The sequence below is a fragment of the Scophthalmus maximus genome, chromosome 19, assembly GCF_022379125.1.
Source record: "Scophthalmus maximus strain ysfricsl-2021 chromosome 19, ASM2237912v1, whole genome shotgun sequence".
Taxonomy (NCBI): Eukaryota; Metazoa; Chordata; class Actinopteri; order Pleuronectiformes; family Scophthalmidae; genus Scophthalmus; species Scophthalmus maximus.
Genome location: NC_061533.1, coordinates 3302220 through 3312500, shown reverse-complemented (window position 1 = coordinate 3312500; position 10281 = coordinate 3302220). Strand labels below are relative to the sequence as shown.

The window sequence follows — 10281 nt, the reverse complement described above, 5'->3', positions numbered from 1 at the left end:
CATGACGGGACCGAGGCCTCGGCGGTCCGCTTCCGCGCCAACCGACCGATCGGATAGATGCAGCGGCGCCAGATTATTTGCAGCTCCTGAGATAAAGACTAGGTGCTTTGGGGTTTCGTCTGCCTGTCGGGAAACGTCGGGATTTATTTATTCACAGCATCCCTCCGAGGAAAAATATGTGGTTCTGGTGGAACATCTAGTTTATATTCATGTCGAGTATTTCTGGTTTTAAAGGTTGGGTGTCAAAGTGTCATTCCATTTATCAAAAGGAAACATTTCAGAACGACATCTCAGGAACCATTGACAGATACAATATGTATATATGGGCTGTTGTATTGGTATCGTAAAAATCTTTTACTCTCCCTAATATTGATATCGACCCCAATAATCCATATCGGTCGGGCTCTACCTATGACTGTGGATAAATCCTGTCGCTCAAAATAAAGAGAGAAATACAGGAAATACTAAATAGAGGTCTATTTTAAAGGATATACAGATTTGGTTTTAGTAATCAGCATCAGCCAAATGGCTAATTATCATAAAATTATCATCTGAAGCACACCGGCAGATTGATGTTCAAGAATAATAATAATTTTTGATTCTTTTGCAATGTGGGTTCTTCTTGTGTCGTTCCTGTCGATTCTGATTAAAAGGTTGTTTTTCTGTGGCAGGACACCGCAACAACCTCAAAGCACCAGGAGGCGTTTCAGGTTTCCAGCCTCAGCAGCAGACCTGCGGGAGGAGCGCGCCCCCCCGGGTTCAGCCGAGTTCACGCGCGGGACAGAGGACGGACTAGCGGAATAGCTGATGGGACAACTGCGGTCGAGACACAATGACTGTGTGCGACTAAAAAAACAAAACCCATCTCCGCAGGTGTCGAACGAGGACAAACGTCCGCCTGCTCCGCCTCCTGTTGTCAGACGCTGGCGTGGGCTTTGGCTTTCTCCGCCGGAAATCGAACGTGACAATCCCGATCACACCGACACGAAAGAAAGAAATATGCATATTTAATCTTTTCGTCGCATTCACGCTGTCGAACAGACTCGATTTGCTTTTGCCATCTGTTTCCTCTTCCTCCGTTCTACGCTCCTACTGCCCACCGCTCTCTATTTATCTTGCTAATTGAATTATCACTTTCAATTTTTGTTTTCTTTGTCCGTGGGAACTCAAAGGCCCGTGACGTCCGGAGCCTTTGTGTTGACGATGAGGTCTATGATCCATATGGCGGTTATGGTGCAGCAGAAGGGGACTTTTTTCTAGTTGAAGTGGTCCACGTTTTTTGTCATTGTTACGTTTGCGCTGCATCTCGTTCATTTTAACACATAGCGGTGGACAACATGTTCAATTTCTGTAATTAACGTTCTTCCAAATGTTACACAATGCAGCCTCAAGGCATTTTCAACCAAGTTTTGTGATGGGAGTTTGTATTGTTCAAAGTTTTGTGATGGGAGTTTGTATTGTTCAAAGTTTTGTGATGAGAGTTTGTATTGTTCAAAGTTTTGTGATGAGAGTTTGTATTGTTCAAAGTTTTGATGCCTTTTGACACTTTTTTTTACTGCAGACCTAATGTCAGTAGTCGGTCTCTCAGATTAGTAATAATCCATATCGGCCCGTAAAAAGTCATATGGGTCGACCCCTATAGGACCAACGCACCCGTGGGGGCCTCACACGGGCTCAAGTGGGTTCTCTATTTCAACAATGTGGACGCTGGACGGGAAAATAACAGCTGATGCCGTCGGAAGGACTTCTGGTTCCTTGTGTGTGAGGACTCTTGCAGTACACTTCAGTGAACGTGTGTGAACTGTTCTCACGGCCCTCGCGACGAGGGCGGGACTCCCTGACAACTCGCGTGTCCGGTTTGTCGGTACAAGAACCAGACCGCTCCGACAGCCGCCGTGACTTTCCGTCCTCGCGTCGACGAGTTCTTCTGCGGAGAGGTTGTTCATCCTGTATTTCACGCTACTGTGTACCTTCCGTCATACAACTCCTGTCAGCCACGTTTTTGCATCACCTGACGCATCTCTTGAAAAACTACACCTGTGGCGCACAACAACGGACAGACACTGTCAACGTCACACTACCTTTCATACTCAAAGACGACGACCTCAACAGTCGCCGTCGCCGGCTGCAGCGCGGTGCACGAACTACGGTTCGCACCTTGACAACGGACAAACAGACCAACAAACAAAAACACTCCTCGGGGCGGCCAAACGCACAACGAGCAGGAGCGTTCGGCAGCTCGGGACGTTTTCCGGCGGAGCTCCGTCTGCTGCTGCTGCAGCAGGAGGAAGACGGAGGCCGAGCAGCCAGACAGGAAAACAAAGGGGCTTCCGCAGCTCGACAGGAAGCAGGCGTGAAGCGGAGCGGGCCTGCACACACACACGCACACACACACAAACTTAACACACAGACAGACTGGGAAGGAGAGAAGTGGCATCACAAGTTCCCAGTAACCACCCCCCCCCCCACCCCACCAGACGAGCCGGTATTTACATACATACTGTATAATCTGCGCAGGTGCCAGAGGAATAATCCCCCAGCATGAAAAGGACAAAATCCCCTTTCTGAATTAGCCCAGTTTAACCTCGGCCGGCACACACACACACACAAACACACACACGGACACACGGACACACACACACGCACACACTCGCGCACACACACACACACACACACACACACAGATGAGCTTTTAGGAGTGTGTCACTGCAGCATCAGCATCATCATCACCATCAGTGATTAAATCAGTTATTAGCATTTAGACAACCCCACTTCCTCCAAGTAACACACACACACACACACACACACACACACACACACACACACACACACACACACACACACACACACACGCCTAAGTGCCAAATGAGGACAGAGACAACATCTGTGTGTGTGTGTGTGTGTGTGTGTGTGTGTGTGTGTGTGTGTGTTCGTGAGTGTGTGTGTGTGTGTGTGTTTGTTTTGGTCCCTGGTGAAACCCTCTGACAGCACATGGTTCTATTTGTTTGACTTTTCTGACGAGTCTCCTTCACATTATTCGTGTATTTGTTTTTTGTGTATTCAGTCCATAACCCTCCAAAAAGATAAATAAATAAATACATAAATAAATAAATACATGTTCCTGCCACTGACTTTGTTCCCTGCTCACATTTACATTCTCCTCTCGACTCGGAGGCTGATTTAAAAGAGAAGAAGGAGGAGAAGGAGAGACGGTGTTGAGGAGAGTGTGCAGGTGAACAGCTGATCTCCACAGTGATGAAAACAAAGAGGCAGCAGCACAACGTGCGTCTCTGGCAACAGGAAGAAGAAGAAGGAGACAAAAGAATCTCACCCCCACAACAACACCACAGTCATTCTAACAACCCGAACAAGTTCATATGAACATGACATTCTTCTTTATTCTCTCTCTCTTTTCCTCCTCCTCTTCTTCTTCTTCTTTTTGTGTTTGTCCCCCTCAACAAAGAGCGAGACGCCAGCGGCTCGAGAGCAACAGTGTCTGCTGCTGTAAACCGTTTTCTCCGAGCCTGCTGCGGAGACCGTGAACTCCGCACGACACCAGAATAAAAACTGCTGCTGGTTGTTTTTTTTCTTCTTAATTTTATTTTATTATATTATATCATATTATATTATATTATATTATATTATATCTGTGAGGAGGTGAACTACTCACCACCTGGGTCGAGTCTGAGCAGGACGCAGCTCGGTGGAAGAAGAAAGAAGAGAAGGAGATGTTGTTGTTGTTGTTGTTGTTGTTGTTTTAAAGTTATATAGATTGGTTGTCGCCGTCCCGTTGCCCCGACGGGAACTTTAGGGTCTCGTCCCGGGTCTCATGTTCCCCTCGACGCGGGGTCTTTCTGTCTTTTGTGTCGCGCGAGCGAACTGGACCTCTTTCACTTCGGTACGCGAACGTCACCACGTGGGCGGGAGATGAGGGCGCTTTGTGTGATCGACAGGCGCGACGGGCCAATTGGGTGGCCGCGCTGCCTTCAGGCTCCCGTGGGAACCTATGGGAACCCCGCCACTGAGAGAAGGCGGAAATAAAATTGTTTGGGGTTTTTTTTTGGTTGTTGTTGTAGCCCCCAATTAATTTAAAGCCACAGTGTGTAATATTAAGAATAACTTTTACACAGGAATTAAATATATATTGTCCATAACTATGTGTTCATACATGTGTATGAACTTATATGAACCGCGGGTTCTTGCGGTTGGAGGCGGTGCAGCGACCTATTTATTTAGTTTCCTGTATATTTCACAAACTGTACAGTATTTCCTTTCTATTGCACATTTTAAATTTCTTCAACTTTTCTATACCGTGTGGTTTCGCCTTAGTCTTGCTTTTGCACTATTTAGAATTATTTACTTGTATATATTACTTGACTTAGTTTTTTGTTTTGTGTTTTTGTTTTTGTACTATTGCACTGTGGGTCCGGGATAAAACGTATTTTTCAATTCCTCTGTATGTCTGGAACAATATTGCAGGGATTGACAATAAAGTCGACTTGACTATAATCAACTCTGAATGAGTTATATATAGTTCCATGAGGTGGACCCGACCTCCGTGCGAGTCGCCATGTTTCTACTTCGTGTTGAATACGGTTGTTGCACAGAACGGTTCCAGAATATGTCATGTTCTCATTGAATTTTCAGACGCTGACGGAAACTGGAAAAACAGAATCAGCGGTGCGTCACCATAAAATGTCCCCTGTCAGTTGTTCGGTTGGTTGGTGGTTTCCAACTTTACCACCACATGTAGAAACTAGCTAGCTTTAAGCTAATTCTCAAGCAAAATTTCAAAATATTTGATGATTTCCAGATTCTCAAGTGGCTCTTTCTTTCTGCTCTTCTTCATGTTCTAGTTTTAAAAGTCTTATAATCTCTGATTATTAATAATGTCTGATCTCACTTTTGTTTCCATGCACACAATCGATTAAGCTCATCTCATATTAAATCAAACTTATTCTTATTATTACATAAGGGCCTGTTTGGTTGTTGAGTTTAGATTTTTTTCTTCAGTTTATATTTATCATTTGCTCGGTCCAGGATCCTGAATAATGCTGCCTTTTTTCCTCTTTCTCTAAATAAAAAGGTTCTTTCATATTTGTTCTCACTTCAGCTCACAGGTTGTTGACTTTGGCAGCTGAAACTCGACTTCTTCCTCCACCCGGGATGTTGTTTTTGTTAAAGTAAAGGTCAACACATTTCAGAAAAGGGCACTTCTTTGTTGCTTGTATAGTTTTTTTTGGGTCGTGTTGCTGTGAATCATGAACTTGAACGCATCGCGGCGTATAAAGTGTCTTTGTGTGACGGCGGCTGAGTTCTTATCTGATGCCACAAATGAAATAGTACATCTTTGTTTCATAAAAGAAAAGCCCTTAAAGTTATTGCACAGTTGTTTTGCTTGAAGACATTATTTCCCATGCGGCCCTGAACGCACCTCCGAGGGGAAGGAGGGAGCGCGCGGATACCCGGATGTGTAAATAAATACAAGGTGAAGAACATGAATCTCATTCTTCATCTTTCTATGATATTAAAAATATTTGTCTTTCTTCCTCCACCTGCAGCTCGATGTTTTATTTCAAAGACAAGGGCCACGTTCGGTTTCTGCACATTTTTATTTCCATAACAGCTGCTTATGTAATTATTATTTTCATGATTAGTGAGTGTGTGTGGGCTGATTAAAAGGACACTGCGGCCTAATCATAAGGAACGTGTGTCATCACGTGGGAGAGAGAAACAACAGGAAGGTCATCAACTGTCATCGTCATGGAAACACAAGATGAGCATTAAATATCATATTTTACCTGAAAAAACAAACAAAAAAACACAGACTGACAAAAAAACAGATGAGAAACAGATCGATGGATTCCTCGAGCTGATGTAAATATATGTTTATATATTTTACAGCCTGACCTTCCTCACCATCACCCCCTCTCCCTCCTCCTCCTCCTCCTCTTCCTCCTGCAGCTGCTGCTGCACTGTTTGCGTGTCGACTACATGCCCACCCTGACATTGAACACATCTGTAATATGAAGCCATGAATGATGACACAGGAATTCATAAATCTGACACCTATTCATAAACAAAAAGTCACAAACCCTCGTCCCATACACAGCATCCTTGTTGTCACGACCTCGGGGACGCGCACCACAGCAGAGACTCGTGCACGTGCGGCTCTTTTTTAAATTTATGGTATTTATGTTTTCATGTATTTACACGTTTGGCTGTGACAACTGCTCCGGTGTGTGTTGTTGTGCTGTTGCCTCTCCAGCACCACGACGAGAGGAGGGACGGGACGCACGTCAACACCGCGCACTCACTGCAGCTTCCCGGTGTGCGCGGCGCGTGCACGCGCGAGCGTTATGAAATCCATCCTCGCGCTGTGTTTTTGTCGCCTGTGCTCACGTGGCGTTTTAAGCCTCCCGGAAAAAAAACGAAAAAACAACAACTGACCGAGATCTGCAGCCGCGCACTGATGATGATGATGAACATGAAGATGAAGACGACGAAGATGATGAAGATGATGATGATGATGATTACGCATATGGCACAAACTGTCACGTGAAACGTCAGGGTTGTTGTTTTGTTGTTTTTTTTGCTCTTGAATGTAACTCGAAGATCAAGTTGCACCACACAGATTTTGTAGCCGTAAATGTTCAGTCATGTAAGAAGATTATTATTATTACAGGTTATATAAGTCCATTATCATTACTCCACGTCAATAAATACCACGCTTTAAGTTCATAGAAAGGAATATTAAATGAAGTTATTGTCACAAAACACACAATCGGCCTGATCCGGTTACGAAAGAGAAGAGGAGGATGTAAATGTGGAGACACCATAAATCTCCAACAGGACGCAAACACAACGAGCCATGAGAGAGAGAGTGACGACGACGACTGTAAACCCACAACACACACACACGCGCGCACACACACACACACACACACACGCCTAAGTTCCAAATGAGGACAAAGAGACAAAATCTGTGTATGTGTGTGTGTGTGTGTGCGCACTCTTTAAAGTGTCCACAGAAAATATCAATAACATCATAATATAACATGTCATGTGTGGGACACGGACACACGCGAGCCCGCACGCACGCAAGCGCAAGCAAGCACGCACACACACACACACACACACGTGTCAAAGTGTCTACAGGCTGCAATAACATTATATATAACATGTCATGTTTGGGACACACACAGACACGCACACACGCGTGCGCACACACGCACACACACACACACACACACACACACACACTTTAAAGTGTCCACAGGACATAACAATAACATCATGATATAACATGTCATGTTTGAGACACGGACACACGCACGCACGCGCGCGCGCACACACTTTAAAGCGTCTACAGGCTGCAATAACATTATATATAACATGTCCTGATTTGGACACACACAGACACACACACACACACACACACACACACACACACAAACAAAACAACAACACACACACACACACACACACACACACACACACACACACTTTAAAGTGTCTACAGGCTGCAATAACATTATATATAACATGTCATGTTTGGGACACACGCACGCACACACACACACACACACACACACACAGGTCACCGGTGCACTCACCACAACACTCCGCAGTCCGCCGCCTCTCGGACACCACTACACCCCGGTGAGGACCTCGGTGTCCCCGGTGCAGCGGCAGGATGAGCGCGGATGTCGGTTCCCAAAATAAAAAGAAAAGGTTTAAAAAAAAAAAAAGGGGGGGGGGGGGGGGAAGAGAATAAAGACACCTTCACCGTCCCATGAAGGCAAACAGCAGCCTGTAGTAGGTCGGGCCGAGTGCCATTAAAAAGTCACCCAGCGTCCTCGGTGGAGCTCCTCTGCGGTCATGAAGCTCGAGAGCTGCGGGACAAGAGAACTCCGGAGGGTCCGACGTGAGGAGGAGAGTCCCGCATCCGCGAGGCGGCTCAGAGTGCGTGCATTGTCGGACAGAAGCTTCTCCAGCGCGACTGTTCCCCGGTCCGTGGCCTGGTTATTTATCACACGCAAATCCTTATGATGAGGCTTCCGTGATGAGGATGCTGATGATGCGCAGCGCAGCTTAGAATGAAACGCGCAGTTCAACATCCAGGACACCGTCTGAGGCTGCTGGTGGCCAACAAGCCTGCACACCGGCAGAGGGAGGGGGCGGTGCGTGTGTGTGTGTGTGAGAGAGAAACTTGTTCATGAAAAATAAATAAATAATAAGTGGAGAAAGAAAAAAAAAAGATGAAAAAAAGTGGTGTTTTATTTCGTCCTCCGGTGTTGCGTTCAGGTGCTGCAGGACAAAGGGGCGATGTTAGGATTTGGACATGTCTCGGCAAGTTTCAACTATACAGAGAGGCAACTGTTATACTACAGGGAATCTAGTGTAAACACACACACACACACACACACACACACACACACAAAAGAACAATGAACTGCACGTAATCTTGTCAAACAAAAAACTAAATATTTAAACATATTCAAACTAAAAACTTCATTATATTAAAACAAACATATAAAGTCCGCAGGATGTGGTTGAAAGCTCTGGAGGGAGTTGCACACTTGCCATGAAGATGATTTAGTTCACTGTACTTTTTGCAGTGTTTGTCCAATTCGGCAATAAAAATTTGTTAGTTTGTTGAGGTTTTTATTTGTTCTTCTTCTTCGCACTAGTTCAGCAAACAATCAGGGCAGAAAATTTTTTTATGCTTATAAGTTTTGTCGCGACTTTAATTGATTTATATCTTGTCGTGACCTAAACAACAAAAAAACTGGTTTTCCTTTTTTCCGTCTTCAAAAGAGTACCTGAAGGCAGCAGTAGCCTAGCTACACAGGTCTGGTCTACAAATAGCGTCCAATCAGTGAGAGGAAGGATCCTCGTCTGGCCAACCCGCTACGAAGGAGGGTGGGGCTAGAGGACCGCAGCCAATCAACCCGAGGGGCCACATTCTGGACTGCGCGCTCCCGTGGCTGACGGGTTGTTTATGACCGTCCGCGCCCCCGACACAGACGCGTGCCAAAAGAAATAATAATAATAATTCACCTGGTGCGCATGCGTAACTGCACTGCAAGCACGTGGTCGAGCCAGAAGAAGTAAACAAACCGAAAAATCAATACAGCTGACGCTGGAGGTATGATGACGTTTACTCAACTTGTATCTTGTATATTTATGTCAGAGTTAAAATTGTTTTAGATTTTTAGAAAATCTCATATTATATATTTAAAAAAAAATTTATATATGAAATTATTTTGAGTTGATTAATTATGACACAAGCCAAAATGTTTGGGATCAAGGCATTGTATTTTTTTTTTCATAATAATATAACTTGTGATGTCTTAATCTGAAAAGATAAATAATGTCAGATAAATGTTGTGGAGTAATAAAAAACAGGATTTTAGTTAAACAAAAAGAAAAAAAAGAGGAAGTATAAAAATGACAAAATAGAAATACTCACGTACAAGTAACTCGAAAACTGTTCTGAACTACACCACATGAGTAAATGTAATTAATTTACTTTCCACCATTAATGTTGTTAGATTCAGGAAGTTATAACATGTAGATTAATCTTGACTTTCCTTCAAAATAAAAGACATTCCTGTTCAACTGTTGTCTCCATACTTTTCGATTTAAAACTGACAGGAATTGGATTTTGACCCTTATGGGCTCCACTAGTGAAATTAATTTATGAATCACTGAAGGACAGACTGCACCAGCCACCAGGTTGTTATTAGCCAGGGCAACAGCGCCACCTAGACGATACTGTGGGATAAAGCAGCCGCAGCTCAACATGAGTGAGATTCATTCTTGTCCTCGTGTCATTATGAGTTTCTGTTGAATTTTAGACTTCAGCAATCAATAATTTCAGATTCTTTTGAGTCATTCGTCATTTTCATTTAGTTGGTTTTGATTTATTTTTTTACTTGGCAGATATATTATTAAAAATGTGTCCACACACCAAAGATATTCAGCTTACTGTCATAGAGGAGCAAACCAGAACATATACACAGTTAATAAGCTGAAATCAGAGAAAAAAACTACTTGAACCGATCAATAGATGATCAAAATAGTTGGCGATTGATTAACTGTTACTATTATCATTATTTAATCATGTCCAGTCAATTGATTTTTTTCGCACAGCAACCTGAGCAACATCTCACGTGTCAAAAGTTTCTGAATATTCATGTCAATGAAGTTCAGAAATTCTGTCCGTTCTGTCATCGTGAGATATTAATCGGGTTTTTTCTGAAAGCTCTGAAGTAA

At 43.9% G+C, this 10281-nt stretch overlaps 1 protein-coding gene across 3 annotated transcripts in view; it reads right to left on the bottom strand.

Moving 5' to 3' along the window:
• LOC118313951 (protein yippee-like 1) overlaps nt 1-8199 on the bottom strand; it is a 26517-nt gene extending 18318 nt beyond the window's left edge. The window contains exon 1 of one of the 3 annotated variants that reach the window (XM_035639953.2): nt 7617-8199. The gene's annotated coding sequence lies outside the window, so the exon portion shown is untranslated. Of the gene's footprint in view, nt 1-2081; nt 2292-3670; nt 3925-7616 lie in introns of those variants that run through there. The other 2 variants (XM_035639952.2, XM_035639954.2) reach the window with 2 other exon arrangements.
• Between the last annotated feature and the right edge of the window lie 2082 nt (nt 8200-10281).